The sequence below is a fragment of the Urocitellus parryii genome, chromosome 2, assembly GCF_045843805.1.
Source record: "Urocitellus parryii isolate mUroPar1 chromosome 2, mUroPar1.hap1, whole genome shotgun sequence".
Classification (NCBI taxonomy): Eukaryota; Metazoa; Chordata; class Mammalia; order Rodentia; family Sciuridae; genus Urocitellus; species Urocitellus parryii.
The window spans coordinates 225792136-225808544 of record NC_135532.1 but is presented as its reverse complement, the minus strand read 5'-3'; positions in this window follow the sequence as shown (position 1 = coordinate 225808544).

Sequence of the window (16409 nt, the reverse complement as noted above, 5' to 3'; positions counted from 1 at the left end):
GAAGTGTGAAGCCTTTGCATCCCGAGAAGGGCCCTACCGATGAGGGCAGGTGTTCTGAACGCCCTTGATTGGCCTCCATACACTCAACATTTTAAAACTGACTTTTACAATCATTTGCTGCATTGTGTCTTTTTAGGGTCACCTTAAATCATGGTTGACGTAATGATCTCTAATTTTTGCAGAGATGAATTTAAACACACAGTACTGCTCAGCTGAGAAGTCAAGTCCTATGAGGAAAGAAGCCTTTCTTCACTTGGGATACCAGCTTTCTTAGTGTCCCGCCCACATGGTCACAGCGACTGCTAGACTGGAAAATGCAGGCATGCACATTTAGCCTCCTTGCAACCAGAGATTTCTGCTGAGTGTTTCAAGGTAAAAGTTCAAGAATGCAAGCCTTGGGAAGCACACCCTTAAATGCAAATTAAGGAGACCTTCTTGCAGAGATCCTATCTGGGAGCTGCTTCACTCAGGGAAAGTGCTGCCCAGCACCCTCTCCCAGTTCCCATCCCACAGCTGCAGTCCTGGGCCCAGTCAGTCAGTGCCTTTGTGGCACCTGTGGGGCCATCGGGAGCCTTTGCACTTGCAAAGCCCTGAGCAAGACTAGGCTGCAAAGAGATCACCAGGTCTGTAGTCCTGCCCTGCCTGCCTCCTGAGATGGGATCAGCAGTCCTCACTAGCCAGCCTCTAGGACAGGATCTGTGCAGCAGGCACAGGGCAAAGGCAGGGGCTTCCCCCACACTGAGGTGGAGACAGCTGTATCTTCTGACCCTCATGGAGTCCCTCCCTCTTGCACCCTCCTGAGGAGAGCCTGGGTGGCACCAGGTCTCCTAAGCCCCTGTCCTGTGGCCTCTTCTCTCCCCCTGCTGCAGATCCCTGCTCAGCTCCTGAAGGGACAGGTGGAGGGATGCACAAGTGTCTGCTTCTTCATTTCTGGGTCTTGGTGCCCAGAGAGCCTGGAACACAGGGCAGCTCCCAGCACGCCACCGCATACTGACGCTGACCACACCCCTCTCCACCCATGGCCAGCCTGTGCCATCAGCACCTCCTACCCCTCTGCCCTCCTGGGGCCAACTGCCCATCCCTTGTGGACTCTCAGGGGCCCCAGCAGGAGCCTGAGACAGTTGCCCTGCTGGTGTGAACACTGGAAATTGCTCAGGGTGGGGTAATAATGGCTTTTACTGAACACTGGCTGACTCTGCAAACACAGCGCGCCACACCACGAGATGATGGTGTTGCCTCTCCTTCTCTGGCTGCTGTGCCCTCTGCAACAGAGCAGCACACACAGGCTAAGTGACAGCTGGCCGTCTAGAGCACAGCAGACACGCACGAGAGGGACGGGGGCCACTGGACACAGAATTATACAGCTAAAAGATATCTCCAGTGATGAATGAAGGTGCTCCTACATCAAGACCATGATAACCGTGAGTGCCCAACAAATCGCCACCCAGAACATGGGGGGGGGGCCAGATGCTCCATATCACCTGCACATTCCTCATTGGAGGATGTGGAAGGGCATGTGATGAAGAGAGGAGAGGCCTGGTGTTGCTCCTGCAGAGCACTTTAAGTAAGGGAACAGGCCAAGTGAGGGTTTCCCTGCTGACAGCTGAGAAGAAGACACAGCCTGTACCTCAACACATGCACACACACTCACCACACACCGCACAATGCACACACCACATGCACTCATGTGCACACACACAACACACACACAACACAAGCACATGGTCACACACATACACATGCACACACATGCACACGTGTACACACATACATACACACCCACGATATGTACACATGCCACACACTCCACAAGCGCACTTGCACACACCACATGCACATACATACACGCATGCACACACCATGTGCAAACACATACGCATATGCCATAGGCACACATGCATGCACACACTTATACACACACCACATACATGCACATTTCACACATAGTAGCCATTTCACCATGGACTGAAACCTCCAAACCATGAGCCATGATTAACCTTTCCTCCTTTTAAATGGATTATCTCAGGCATTTTGTTACAAGGCTACAAAGCTGACTACCCAAACACACAAAGGTGCACTGTAAGGGACTCTGGGAATGAGTCACTTCAGACTGTCTGCTGCGGTTGCCCCTGCAGCCAAAGCATATCTCTGTCTCCAGGACCTCACGTCACATGCAAGACGACACAAGAGTGCCTGGCCCCAGGTTCACACAAGGGGACTCCACAGCCTTCTTTGTGCTTCCTTTTGTGAAGGGTATGAGGCACCAGGACACATCTGTCACCACACACATGCCATCTGCAGAGCTGGTACACCTTGGCCAGGGACTGAGCAGACCAATCCCTGTCTGTGCCTGCCGCGATTGCCCAGAGCTGAGGTGCTACACGGTCTCTGAGGGCAGCTGGACGCTGAGTGGTCAGCCTTGAGCAGGCACTGGCTCCTCATCCTCACAGCTCTGCCCTTCTGGCCTCAAGCCCCTCCTGGGTTGGCACTCCCCAGGACAGGCCTTGCCGCAGGGACTGTTCCCCACAGACACGGGACCAAGCACATAAAAGAACATGACGTTTTCTAAATAGCTTTGCTTCAAAGAAAAAGAATGGTACAGTGACAATTTAAGTGAGAGGTCAAAGCCAGAGCTGTCATGGGAGCAGACACCTGGAGCAGCCTCAGGGAGAACAGAGCAGAAAGAGGCCCTAGGGGGACAGGCAGGGCCAGGTAGAATGACTGCGGCTGCGGCCCCCAGAGCCTGGAGGGCCATCTTGTTATGAGAAGGTGGAGAAGCCCTACCCTCTGCTCTGAGCCATCAGCAAGCTCGTTTCCCATCTGTCCAGAGAAAGAAGCGCCAGGGTGTGAGAGGTGTGGTGTGAGGCCTGCGTTTCTCCTCATTGCTGGAGTGTGGGTCTCAGCTAAGAAATGGAAATGAAAACCCGTCTAATGGGATCCATGTCCCTGGTGCCTGGGAAGAAGAGAGTTCCCATTTCCTGTGGGAAGCACTCAGCTATGCAAGGGAGGCAGAGAGACCACCAGGCAGCCGCCGCCGCCAAGGAGGTTGTGCACCTGAGAACTGGGGACGAGGGGAAGAAGAGGAACAAGGACAAACTAAAGGCCAGCACAGGGGCCCAGGATGCTCACAGAGGTAGACAGTTTAGAAACTCCAGAAGTGAAAAGTCTAACCCCAAAAAAGAAAAAGAAAAGACTCAAGAGAAAGGCTGAAAGCAGGTGAGTCACATGGAAAAGAGAAGTCCGAAACCAGAGTGTAAAGATGAAAACATGTCCAGCCAAGAGCCCAGAAAGATGGAGAAGAGGATACAGGCCCGTAGGAGAGGAAACACAGAATGAGATGATTCAACAGAGCTGGTATCAGCCCATTCCTGCTGCTATAACAAAATTCCTGAGATTGGGTGATTACAAACATCATGAATTTATTTCTCACAGTCCCAAAAACTGGAAGTCCAAGATCAAGGCACCAGAAGTTTCCATATCCAGTGAGCGTTGCTCTCCACTTTCTCACATGGCAGGAGGAGGAAAAAACAGGGTCAGCTGGCTCCCGTGGGCCCTGTCAGAGGAACACTAAGGTATGTCACCCACCTGATCATCCAATTTGCTCACCTCCTAGAGGCCCCCCCTCAATACTATCTCAGGTCCACGAATTTGGGGGGACACATACTCAAAGCACAGTAGACAGACTAGAAAGAGGCAATGTTCAAGGGGCAAAATAACTGCGCATCTTCAGACTGGAAGTTTTCTAGGGTCCACATAACAAAGCACCCAGACTGGGGGTCACACAACAGAAATGGTTTCCTTCATGGTGGAGCCCGAAGTCTGAGATCAAGAGGACTCGGGTTGGCTCCTCCCAGACCTTCTCATTGGCTTGCAGACAGTGTCTTCTCCCTGGACCTCACAGGTGCGTCCTCTGTGCATGTCTGTGTCCTCATCTCCTCTTCCAATAAGGACACTAGCCATGTTGGATGAGCGCCCACCCCCAACAACCTCATTCTACATTCATCAGGCTTGGCAGGGCCCCATCTCCAAAAGACACACAGCAAGTTAGGTCCTAGACTTAGGACTTCAACATATGAACTGAGGACGAGGCCGAGGGACACAGTCCAGCCCCTCACAGAAAGTGACCCACTGAGAGAGCCTGGGCACCTGTGAGACCTGAGCAAGATGAAAACCCAGGATCCCGAGAAGAGAAACTGGAGAGGTGAGCAGAGAGCGTCGACGCTCAACGAAGGGCCATGAGATTGATGAGGGTGCAGCAGCAGCATCTAGATGCCTGCTGAGGGGGAAGTAGGGTCTGCACTACCAGAAAGAAAATAAAAGTCACCCCAGGATTCATGCCCAGGAAGGTGGAATTACACCCAGCGAGACTGTCGTTCAGTGGGGAAGCTGAGAAGTGCCTCAGACTAGCTCTGGAGTGACCACTGGAAGTCACACCCAGGAGAGGGGGCCAGGGCCAGAAGGAAGGTGTGAGTTAAAGAGCAGAAGTGACGCCTGTCATCCCCGCGGCTCGGGAGTCCGAGGCAGGAGGACTGTGAGTTCAGAGCCAGCCTCAGCAACTGCGAGGCACTAAGTAACTCGGTGAGACCCTGTCTCTAAATAAAAAAACAAAATGGGGCTGGGGATGGGGCTCAGTGGTCAAGTGCCCCTGAGTTCATTCCCTGGTACCAAAAAAAAAAAAAAAAAACCAACCCAGAAGTGAGCTAACTCTCAACAAACCTGGACGCAGCAGAGCCAGATGCTGGCTGCCACAGCAAATCTGGAGATGGAACCAGGGGCTCGGCTGCCTTCTTGGCTGCAAGATAAACCCTGGGGCTTCTCTTTGCAGTTGCTCCTTAACCCCAACCTGCAAGAGTCACCTAGGGAAGGTATAGACCACGCTGACCCCTGCACCAGGCTACTCATCCACCCACAGAGTGGGGACAAGCAGGACTTCCTTGCTGTGCAGAGCTTGGCCCTATGTCCCCCCCCCCTCTCTCAGGGCCATGAACTATCCTCAGGGGTAACCCAGCCCCGCCCCTTCTCCTCATCCCTAGCACTGTCCCTCCCTGGAACAGCAAATTCAGGGCACGGGGACCCAGGCTGGGGTCTACTAGGCAAAAGTGTGGGATCCAAGTGGGGATGTCACTTTGGTCCCACAGACTTCTTGTCCGTCAGGTAGCAGCAGAGCAGAGATAGAGGGTGTCAGGCGCAGGGTGGACACTCCAGGTATGTGCCAGATGACAAGGTTTATAGACTTCTTGTTGCACTTTAATTAGCCTTTCCCGCAAAGTAGACAGGTGGCCTTAGTATGCAGGCACGCGCCCGCACACACGCACACACACAGCCCCACGCCTGAGAACAGGCCCAGGGGTAGTGGGAAGACACCATGGTCCCCTCTCCCTTCCCTGCAGCTCTGAGGGCACATCAGAAGGCAGAATGTGCAACACCCCACGAGGCTCCCTCAGCCTGGGTGTGCATGCACCAGCACCCTCCTGGGGAGCAGAGAGCTTAAGCACTTTGTCTCTTCAGGTAGGAATGAGCTTTAGCCCCTAGCAAGAATGCTACTGCCCTCACTAGAAACCCGGGGTGAGAGATGCCCAGGCAACAGGAGTTGGGAACAGTTCTTAATATCATGTCACCTTGTCGCCAAACCTGTTAAATCTGTCACCTGTCACCACTCTCGTGTTTGCTCACTTTACCACAAAGAAACAATCTGTTAAAATAAAAAAGTCTCCTAAATAAAAGGTTTCAGTGAGTTTTGAACCCATTTGCTTAAAATATATTAAAGTAGCTTTTTCTAATTAGATTGCTGGAAATAGTGACTGGCATCAGGGAAGATGGAAATTTACCAGCCGAATTCCACCAAAAGCCTTTGCATAATTGATGGATGGACTGAGCAAAGAATACCGTGATTTTGGAAGTGCAGCCAACATGCACTTTTTAAACTTGAATTTGCATATTTTTCCGAGGTGTTCTTTTTAGCTTTGACAGCCAGCTATTGAAACAAGCATTTTAGACGAGACCCTTGAAATCGCAGTTTCACAATGTACTAAAACGAGGTGTTTAAGACAATAGTGCATATTCATTCACACCAACCTCCCTAAGCAGTACTATGATTACTAATTTTAAATTAGTAATAGTGTTAAAATGAGTGCATAATGTTTCTAAATAACAGATGAAACATCCTGAAGCTGTTTATTTCATCTCATCCGTTTTCATTTTTATGTATGTTTTGTAGTGTACTTAATGTTTTCAACCAAGTGAAATTACATACATTTGAGGAAATTTTCTCAGGTGCTTGTTGACAATGGGCCGGCTGATCAAAAATGTTTCAAGATGACCATAAGGTTAAAGAATTTTAATTCTCATTCTCTCTCTCTCTCTCTCTCTCTCTCTCTCTCTCTCTCTGTTCTGGGAATTGTCATGGGGCCTTGGACATGCTAGGTAAGTGCTCTACCACTGAGCTACGACTCCATCCCCTACAAAATTTTTAAGCATTAAAAAGCACTCAAACTACTAAGAGAAAAACTGAGCCTGCACAGAACAAAGCGGAGTTAGCCAGGAGTTTCGGGTGACCAGCACGTGACACCAGACCCTGCCTTGGATCCTCCGCTGAGAACAGAGAGGTAACAGTCCCCTCTCGAGGCCGGCAGGAGGATCGGTGAAGAGACCCAACCCACCAGTGCCCAGTGCAGTGGCTGCTGTCTGCAGGACACTGTCCTGGCCGGGGGCTGCGTGAGCCTGACAGAGTTCAACTGCCCTGCAGACTGGCTCCCCGTCAAGGGGCGAGGAGGCAAGGGTGGACATGTCAAGTGGCCACAGAGTTCCCTGCCCACATGTCTTCCAGAGCTCACTGCTCACCCAGGAAGACCCCAGACCTGTACCTGCTCCCCTCAGCCAAAGTGGACCTCTGTGAATACCTCTACTCAGAGGGTGGTAGCTGGTGCCCCTGACCTCTGAGGCTGGGCTGGAAAAAGAGCATGGTGTTTGCACTCTGCCATTCTTGGGAGCCCCTGGAAGCCCTGGCCACCACAACAAAGGTCCACTGACCTGAGCCTCTGTGCTGGAGAGGCACACGGAGGTACAGTAAGCTCCTGGCAGCTGTTTCAGCCACAGCAACTGACCTGCTTAGTTGGGGACCAGTAGTGCAAGAGTGAGAGCCCAGTCGACCCTGGAACCCCAAAGGGGCAAGAAGGAGGCAACTGCTGTGGCTTTAGCCACCAAGGGTTGGCGCCTGACCCAGGCCCAGCCACAGACGAGCAGCTGTGTGAGGCCGCGATGCTCACAAGCAAAGACCGGCTGCCACAGAGAAACGGCAGGGACACCTCCGCTGCAGCTCACCAAGAGCCGGGAGGCCAGTCAGGAAGCAGCCTGGACAGTCCACCAACTCCCTGCACCCAGCACTGGGGATGCAAGCGTGGGTAGCACAGGGTCCCCGCCACACAGGCTCCTGGACCTCCACTCACTTCAGGTCACTGGTCACTTGCCAAGAGCCATGGCCGGGCCTGGTCACCAGGCAGGCGGCATATTACTTTATTTCATTTAAAACTCAAGCAGAAGCAAAGAACAGCAATGAAGACATCCCAGCACTGCCGAGGCGCACGCCTGGGAGCACGCTAGAGCAGGATTTTAATCTGTGCAAACTGGGGCGGGCGGGCGTAAGCCTGGGATTAGTGCTCAGCGGCACAAGTCTTGTGACGCCCAACCCCTTCCAGGAAGGCCCCCAGGGCCTTGGTCATCAGCCACATTAACCCTGGAAATCCTGCCACCCTGTGTGCCACTGAGATAACAAATGACACACATCTTGGGACAAAACTTGGCATTAAAATGTTCCAGGGAAAAAATCTGCGGATGATTTTGATGGGATGAAGTGACTGATCCTTCCTGGGAGTTTGTCTCAGCCGGGGAGGGCTTCGGATTAAAGCCTCAGTCCTCAGACGTGGAAGCAGAGCTCCTCGCCGCCTGTCACTGGAAGCCACGTATCTGACTTAAGCTTATTTTTCTCTTTAAGCCGTCCAGCACATACTTTTCCCCAAGAGTGATTTTACAAAGCCAAGATATTTATTTCCCGTGTCCTGAAAACTCTGCATCCCTCCAAGTGACCTGCTTGTGAGAAGCTGAAGAACGGCAGCCGCTCAGGCCCCGCGCCACAGCCCAGCTGAGTGGCCCGCCCAGCTTGGCTGCGCCCAGCCAGCAGGGACATCACCAGCCACGCCACATGGGCTTAAATGGCTGAAGTGGGAAATGGTCGCTGGCCTCTGACTCCCTGCCTTTCTCAGGCCCTCGTCCTCTCCCCAGGCAGGGTTCCAGCTGGCCAGGGTGAAGTGGCCCTGAGCCTCCCCTGGGCTCCCTGACTCTCTAAGCCTCAGTTTTCCTCTTACTCTGGACACTCAGCCAAGGTCACTGTGAGGACCAAATGGCGTGTGTGAATGCATGGGAAGCTGCTAGGAGGCCAGCCGTGCGGTGGGGAGCCGCCTGGGAGCCCCTCAATCCAGCTGCTCCTCTCCCTCCTGGGACTCACTACACTGAGCTGACCTCCACTCAGTGCCTTTCCCCTCCCCCTCCAGTTGCTGGCCTCTTCTGGCATGGCCCTCTGCTGCCTGGAGGTGCCTGCCCCTCTCAAGGATGGCACGCAGCCAGGACGGCAGGTGGCCGCAGTGCCTGCTCCTAAGCCGGAGGGGAAGCCCCACTCCCAGGTGTCCTCCGTGGTCCTGCACCTCAGCCAGCTGGTGTGTGCACATGGACATGGGTCCTCTGGCACACTGGCCTGCCAGTCTGTGTGTGCAATGCCAATGTAGCAGCTCTGAGCTTCCATGGTAGACCTGCCTGGCTCCCCAAGCCCCAGAGAACAGGCCCCGGTCCCCCACTCCCCTGGCACCCATGGAGGGCGGTCTCACCGGCACCAGACACCTGACGGGGTCTGACCCATGCGCCAGGACAAAGCACCTCTCTGGGCCCCTCCTCGGCCCTTCCAGGAGAGCCACAGCTTCCTGTGCTTTGAGGTCACCTGACTTGTGCCTCATTTCGCCTGGAGGCTTCAGGAGGCAGTCCCAAGGGACACGGCATGAGTCACTCCAGGCTTGCGTCAAGTCTGGCGCTCTTGTGGAAGTGCCACCAACCAGTGGCAACTGGGAAGAGTGGCAGTGCCACCTGGTCCCTGCGAGGGCAGCGCTGGCTTCCCTCAGAGGGCGTCAGGGTGTGGCTGTGTGACAGGCAGGAGCCCGTTCCTCCTGCTGCCAGGGGATGTGGAGGGGTCCAGCCCGAGCCCTCCTGCTCCGGCCCCCTTTTCTCCCCAGGATGTTCCCAGAGCCTTTGAGCTGGAGGTGACTTCAGAGTGGAGAGGCAGTGAGGACCATAGGGGGACAAGGGAGTGGGGCCACCTGGGACTCCCAATACGTGGACAAGGCCAACCACAGGGAAGAGGCAACAGAAGGATGGTCAGTGACGGGACCGGCCAGCAGTGGAGAGGACCAGTGAAATTGATAAAGGAAAAAAGAGAAAAGAAACCGCAAATCACTGCCGCTGACAGGACTGCTGGTGTGGACTCCGGCACATCCTGCAGAGACTGGACAGATAGGTCAGGGGTCACATGAGAACTCAGTCCCAGTCCAAAATGACAGACTCCACGAGGAACTCTTCGTACCAGAGTCGACAGCCCTGAGAGGTCCTGTGGGATCACAGAAACGGAGTCGTGAACACCTTCCCTCGGGGGCAGTGCAGGGCCTCGGGTCCTGAGGAAGGGTCTCTGCCGTCTCCCGGGAGCTCACTCAGGAAAGAGCAGCACACGTTCCCACCAGGCACGCAGCGGGTCCCCACACCAACATGGCACGGGGTCCCGCATCCAAACCGGAGGGTCCAGATCAGGCACCATCAGACAGCTGCTGGGCCACAGCCAAAAAGAGCCGCCCAGAGGCAAGGCCTTGCCACCCTCCACCATCAACCAGCAGAAGCACTGTCCACCCACCTGGTGCAGAGTTCCCTCTGCTGACAATAAAACTCTCTGCCAGCTAGAAACAGAAGCTCCCTCGGCTGATAAAGTTCTCTGTGGAAAACCTACAGCCACCGCGGGACCCCACCCTGGAAGGGCCACATGTGCAGGGTGAAGACAGCCCAAGCCAGGGCACTGCACCCCCGTGACACATTGCAGGACCCACTCGAAAGTCACCAGGGAGGATCATAGACCTAAAAGGGTTTGGGAGGAGGGACACACACTGTAGCGCTCCTGGAGGAAGGCTCAGAAGAGTGTCCCCTGACCCTGGCATGGGTGGAGAGATCTTAGGGTGAAAAACGACAATAAAGGTAAAATTTTAAAAATCAACATTTTAGACGTCATTGAAATTAAAAGCTCTGTTCATCAAAAGACACTATTAAGAAAATTAAACAGTCAGCTCAGCTCTGATGAAAGCATCACAATACATTTGTAGGGCAAATTCCTGTCCAGAACAGGAGCCAGCTGCCAGGGCCAGGAGAAAGCCCAGCCCCCCTCACCCCGCTGGCACAGACCTGAGTGACCGGCACCAGCACTGCAGGGCGGTCGCCTGGCATCGCCGGGACTGGGTTGATTCCCAGCACCACAAAACAAAATTAAATTTAGACAGTTACAGGGCAGGACTCCGGACAGCCCATGGACGGGGAAGTCCTGGCAGGCCCGGGGTGGCTGGAAGGGGAGATCCGCAGCCCCAGGTGCATGGTGGGTGGGTGGACGCAGGATAGCCACTTGGAAAACCTCCAATGTCCGATGTCCACACCCCCATGAAAAAGCCTGGAGGAGGTGTCCATAGCGCCTTGTTCACCACAGCCGGAAAGAGGAGCAACACCAACCCCGCGCCTCGGGGCCTGCACAGGAGGTGCAGCCCCGCAGAGGAGGAGCAGGCAGGGGACAGCCCATGCCCGAATCTCAAAGGCTGGACCCAGGAGAGAGGACCGCCCAGCACAGTGCACTCTCAGGGCCCCTCCCGCTGCGACACCTGGAAGGAGCTGGACGTCAGGAGCGGCTTGCTGGCCTGGTAAGGGGCAGCTGGAGCTCTGGTTGCAGGAGCCGTTCACCCAGGCTGACAGGTGGAGTAGCTGAGGGAGCTGAGGCCAGGGCCAGGGGAAGAGCAGCACCCTGCCCCCCAGTGGAGCAGGTGTAAGTGGCTGAGGGCTTCCCTTTCCCGAGACCTCATGATGGAGCAGGGTCATGCTGCTAACGTCTGTGACTTTTTAATATTTATTTTTTAGTTGTAGTTGGACACGATTTATGTCTTTATCTTTACGTGGTGCTGGGGATCGAACCCAGGGCCTCTTGCTCGGCAAGCACTCTACCTTGAGCCACGACCCCAGCCCCAGGTCTGTGGTTTCTGACCTGGCCTTTTCCATGCAGATCACCTTACTCCCAGGAGTGGTGTGGGTTGTTACTTTGTTTCTCCTCTTCAGCTGTATTGAGGTATGACTGACACATGGTGAACCACACCTGATTAAAGCTGAAGTTTGCTCATCTTGGACACACCTGGGCCCCAAGCCATCTCCGTGGTTCAGATGAGGAACACTTCAGCCACCCAGGAGTTTCCTCCTGCCCTGTGATCCCACCATCCTGCCCTCCTGTCCCACAGATAGATACAGGTGTGCCCCCGTCCTCGAGGACTGGCCTGCAGCCTCCGGATCCATGTACCTGGACTCACACTATCAACAGGAAGTCAGACTGTGTATTCTTCTTCATCTGGCTCTTTGAGTGGACAGTACCTGTCTTGAGATACATGGCCCACACCCCTCATCCTTCTGTCTCGTGGCCAGGAGATGTCTCTCCCCCACCTGCTGACAGGCTTTGGGTCACTTTTGGTTCTGGGGGATCATGCACGAAGTTGCTGAGAACACGCTTGCACAACTCTTTGGAGGATAGATGATTTAAGTTGTTTGGGCCAATGACCAGGACTGGAATGGTGGGACCACAGTATGAGTGATTCAAGTGATGCTTGGGACCCCCTCGGGGACATGTCACCCTCTGCCATGTCCGCAGAAGGAAGCACTCACAAAACTACGAAATCCTGATGCTCTGTACCCAGAGGCCTTGGCAGCCTGACCCTGCTCCATCCCTGACGACTCGGGGAAAACCAAAGCCCAAAGCCAGGCCATTTCTTCGCTTTCTTTTACACACTGGTGGCAACACCGGCAACACCCCTGGCTCACGGGGAAAGTTTTGAGATTCCTGAGGGTGCTGACCCAGATACCCCCTCCCTGGGGATGACCTGGTCAGGATGGTAGATCCTTTCCCAGACATATGTAGTTGCATAGAAGCTGGCCACAAGAGCTGGACCTCTGGTTGGGTGACTGAGGGACAAGTCTGGCCTGGCCCTGTAACTGCCATGCAGCCCTGCTCAAGGTGTCCATGGTGACAAGGACACAGCCATGGCTGTGGCAAGCTCAGAGGGAACTCGGGGAGCAGGGAAAGGGGACAGCTGAGGTCCTAGGACTATGAGGGAGTGTCTTCCCTAACACCTGCCAGAAGAGGCCCAGTTAAGCAACAAAACACGGAGTTTCTTTCTCCCCCAGCATGAGCTCACCTCCTGTAACAGCAGGTCACGGGGTTGTGATGGCAAGCACTGTGTTTTGGTGTGGTTTTTTTGCTTTTCTCCCCATAGCTTTATTGAGGTAAAAATTGAAGTACCATAAAATGCACATATTTGAAGTATGTAATTTTTCAGTTTTGACATGTGTGTGACCACTACAATCAATATAAAAAGCATTTCCGTTACTTGTTTAAAATTTGAAATCATGCAGACTCTTTCCTGCTTGATTTATTACACTAGAAATCAGTCACCTTACGATGTATAGAACCCCACCCCTTGTCAACTATTTCAAAATTAAATGGCACACTTATAAGTATCTCAGAGGTCAAGGGAAAAAGGACAAGGAAAGTAAATAAAAAGTGCTTTCAACTAAGGGATGATAAAAGCTCAGAATATCAGGATGTCTGGGATGAAACAGAAATCAAATGAACATTTGTAACTTAAAGCAGTTGTATCAGAAAGAAGCTACAATAACAATCAAATTGTTTTCAAATTATGTAGTAGGAAGGAAAAATAAGAGCAGGAATATATGAAATAGAGAAGAAATAATACAGCTAAAATTTTATTTAAAAAACAAGTCTAATCAAGAAAAAAGCAAGAACAGAAAATTTAATATCAATGGAAAGGGAGCTCTCAAACTGACCCCACAGATGGTAAGAATATATAAGGTAATATTACAGTTGTATGTCAACATACGTTACATAACATGGTCTATATTAAAGAAGGATCTGTGTGCTGCTGAGAAAAAAGTGTACTCAGTCATTGATGGATGAAGTATTTTATATATGTCTGATAAGTCTAAATTATCAACTGTATTTTTTACTTTTATAGCTTCTTTATTTAGCTTTCATTGGGAGGATCTATCCAGTGGTGACAGAATCATGTTAAAGTCACCCAGAATTATTGTGTGGCTATTTGATTCTTGAAATGGAGAAGGCTTTATTTAATGCATTTAGATACTCCATTGTTTGGGGCATAAATATTTACAATTGCTATGTTGTTGATGTATGAATCCCTTAAGCGGTATGAAATGTCCTTCTGTCCCTCCTAATTAACTTTGGCTTGAAGTCCACTTTATCTGGTAGGAGAGAAACCCCTGCTTGTTGACACAGTCCACATGAGTGATACGTTTTCTCCCATCCTTTCACCTCCAGTCTGGGGAGGTCTTTGCCTAGGAGGTGAGTCTCTTGGAGACAGCCTATCGTTGGGTCTTGTTATTTAGTCTAATCTGCCAGTCTGAGGCTTTGGATTGACGAGTTTGGTCCATTGGTGTTCACGGTTATCATTGAGATGTGATCTGTGTTCCTGGTCATTTGGGTTTTTAATTGGAATCAGTTTCTCCTGTGGTTGAGTATCTTTCAGTGTAGTTTCTCCCTTTGTGGTTTCACTTCTTCGTTCCATTTCATCTTCATGGAATATTCTGTTGAGAATGTTCTGAAGTGCAGGCTTTCTAGTTGTGAGTCCTTTTAATTTTTGCTTATTATGGAAGGTTTAAATTTCACCTTCAAATCTGAAGCTTAATTTTTCTGGGTATAAGATTCCTGGTTAGTATTTACTTTCTTTCAGAACTTGGTATTTGTTATTCCCACATCTCCTAGCTTTAAGGGTCTGGGCTGAGAAATCATTAGATCTGAGTTGGTTTCCCCCTATATGTAATCTGATATTTTTCTCTCATAGCCTTTAAAGTTCTGTCTGTATTCTATGTGTTAGGCATTTTCATTATAATGTGACTTGGTGTGGGTCTGTGGCAATTTTGTATATTTGGGGTCCTGTAAGCCTCTTGTTTTCGATTTTCCATTTCATTCTTTAAATTTGGGGACGTTTCTCATATCATTTCATTGAAAAGATTGTGCATTCCTTTGGTTTGTGTCTCTGCACCTTCATCTCTCCCAATAAATCTTAAATTTTGTCTTTTCATGTTACCCCCATAGTTCTTGGAAGTTCTGGTCATGGTTTCTGAAAAACTCCTCTCTCTGGTCAACTCTGTTTTCCAAGATTATATGTTTTGTCTTCATTGCCTGAGGTTCTGAAGTCCAAGTGGTCTAGTCTGTTGTAGTCTGTTGGTGATGCTTTCAATTGAATTTTTAATTTGTTTTGTTGATTCCTTCATTTTGAGGACTTCTGCTTTTTTTTTTCCAGAATCTCTCTCTTTATTGAATTGATATTTCACTTCCTGTATTTTCTCTCTGATTTCATTCCTTATACCATCCTTGACTTTGCAGATCAGTTTAACGAAGAACATTCTAAACTCCTTCTCTGACATTTCTTTCCCTGTGGTGTCAATGGGTTCTATTATTGGAGTATCTGGGTTTGTCTGGAGCAATCAGTTCCCTTGCTTTTTCATGTTGTTTAACAGTATGGATCTGAGGCAGTCGAGTTACTATCCTGTGAACTTCTGGAGTCCCTGAAGGTCTCCAGTACCTCACTGTTTATGGGGAGAAAAATAACAACAACCACCAATGCAAACAACTTACCTCGTTAAACCAAATACTTTCTACTATGACATACCATGTTAATTATCACAATAAACAGAAATGGTATGATCAATTATAGCCTATAATAGAAACAGGAAGTTTGCAAAAGATTTTATAATTTTCAACAGTGGACAGGGAGAGAACAGAAGTGATATAGGATGTAATGATTATGAGGGAAGAGGAGAGAAAAAGAAGTAAAAAAGTTAAGAAAGAGTGAAAGAGAACAATAGAGATTGGCTGTTAGCAGAAGAAAAAATAGAATCGAGGGAAACAGGTAAGAGAAAAAATCATATATATATATATATATATATATATATATATATATATATAAAGTAAAAATTTTTAAAAATTAAGAATATAAATAAAAGAATAAAAAACAAAACTAAAACATACTAATCAAACATCCTAGTTCACAAAAAAATAATCCATGAAAACTAACTGGCTTCAAAAATGCTAGAAATGAGAAAAAAATTAAATATGAATATGTATAAATGTCCATGTACCATTAAGGTCACAATTAAACCATGAAAAAGAATTTTAAAAAAGATCTTGATGAAAAGTTGAAGAATTCTTTCCACTAGAGTTCAGAAGATCCTCAGTTCTCTCCTCAGCACTGTTAGGTGGTCCCCTGGAGGCAGGGTTAGGCTGGGTGGGCTCCAGGCTCTTTGCTGAATGCCACTTGGTCTGGAGATTTTAAATCAGTGCACCTCCAGAGTCCAGGAATTGTTCCACCCACATGCGGGGTCTCAATTCTTAGTCCCCTATGCCACCTGGGGACCCCACGTTTCCTGGTCTCAGGTTCAGTCTCTAAACACCTCCCCTGCCCCTGACACCCTGAGTTCCCTGCCAGATGGTCTCTCCCAGCTGGTCCTGCAAGCAGTCGGTTGGGGGGAAGGGTAGAGCCAGTTGTCCCCTGTGTCAACCTCTTTCCGTTTGACTTTCCCTGGTCACTTAAGCACACTCCAGGTATTGCAGTGTGTGATGACGGGGCCTGGATTTCAGGGCAAGTTCAGGTTTACCAGGAACCGTCCACCACAGCTGCCACCCCTAACAGTAGCTGCAAAATGGTTCTTTCTATTGTCCTCCTCATTCCACCGGGAGAGATGGCGGCTTCTTCCCCCGAGGTGGATATCGGGCAGCAAGTCCTTCAGACTTGCCAGACAACGTCCTTGATCCCTAGACCTCTGGACCGAGACCTGCCTGGTTCCTTTAATTCCAGTGTCCCTCCCCTGTGCTCACCAAGAGACGGCTCTGGCCTGTGCTTCTGGCCCCGCTGTGGCCGCAGCTGGCCGCTGGCCATTCCTTCCTGATGATATCCAACCTCATGAGTCCCCAACCTGCTTTGAAAGTCCAGTTTTAAAGTCCAGTAAAATCCCACCCTTTTCTTTTGGCTACCCACCTTGCCGAGAAG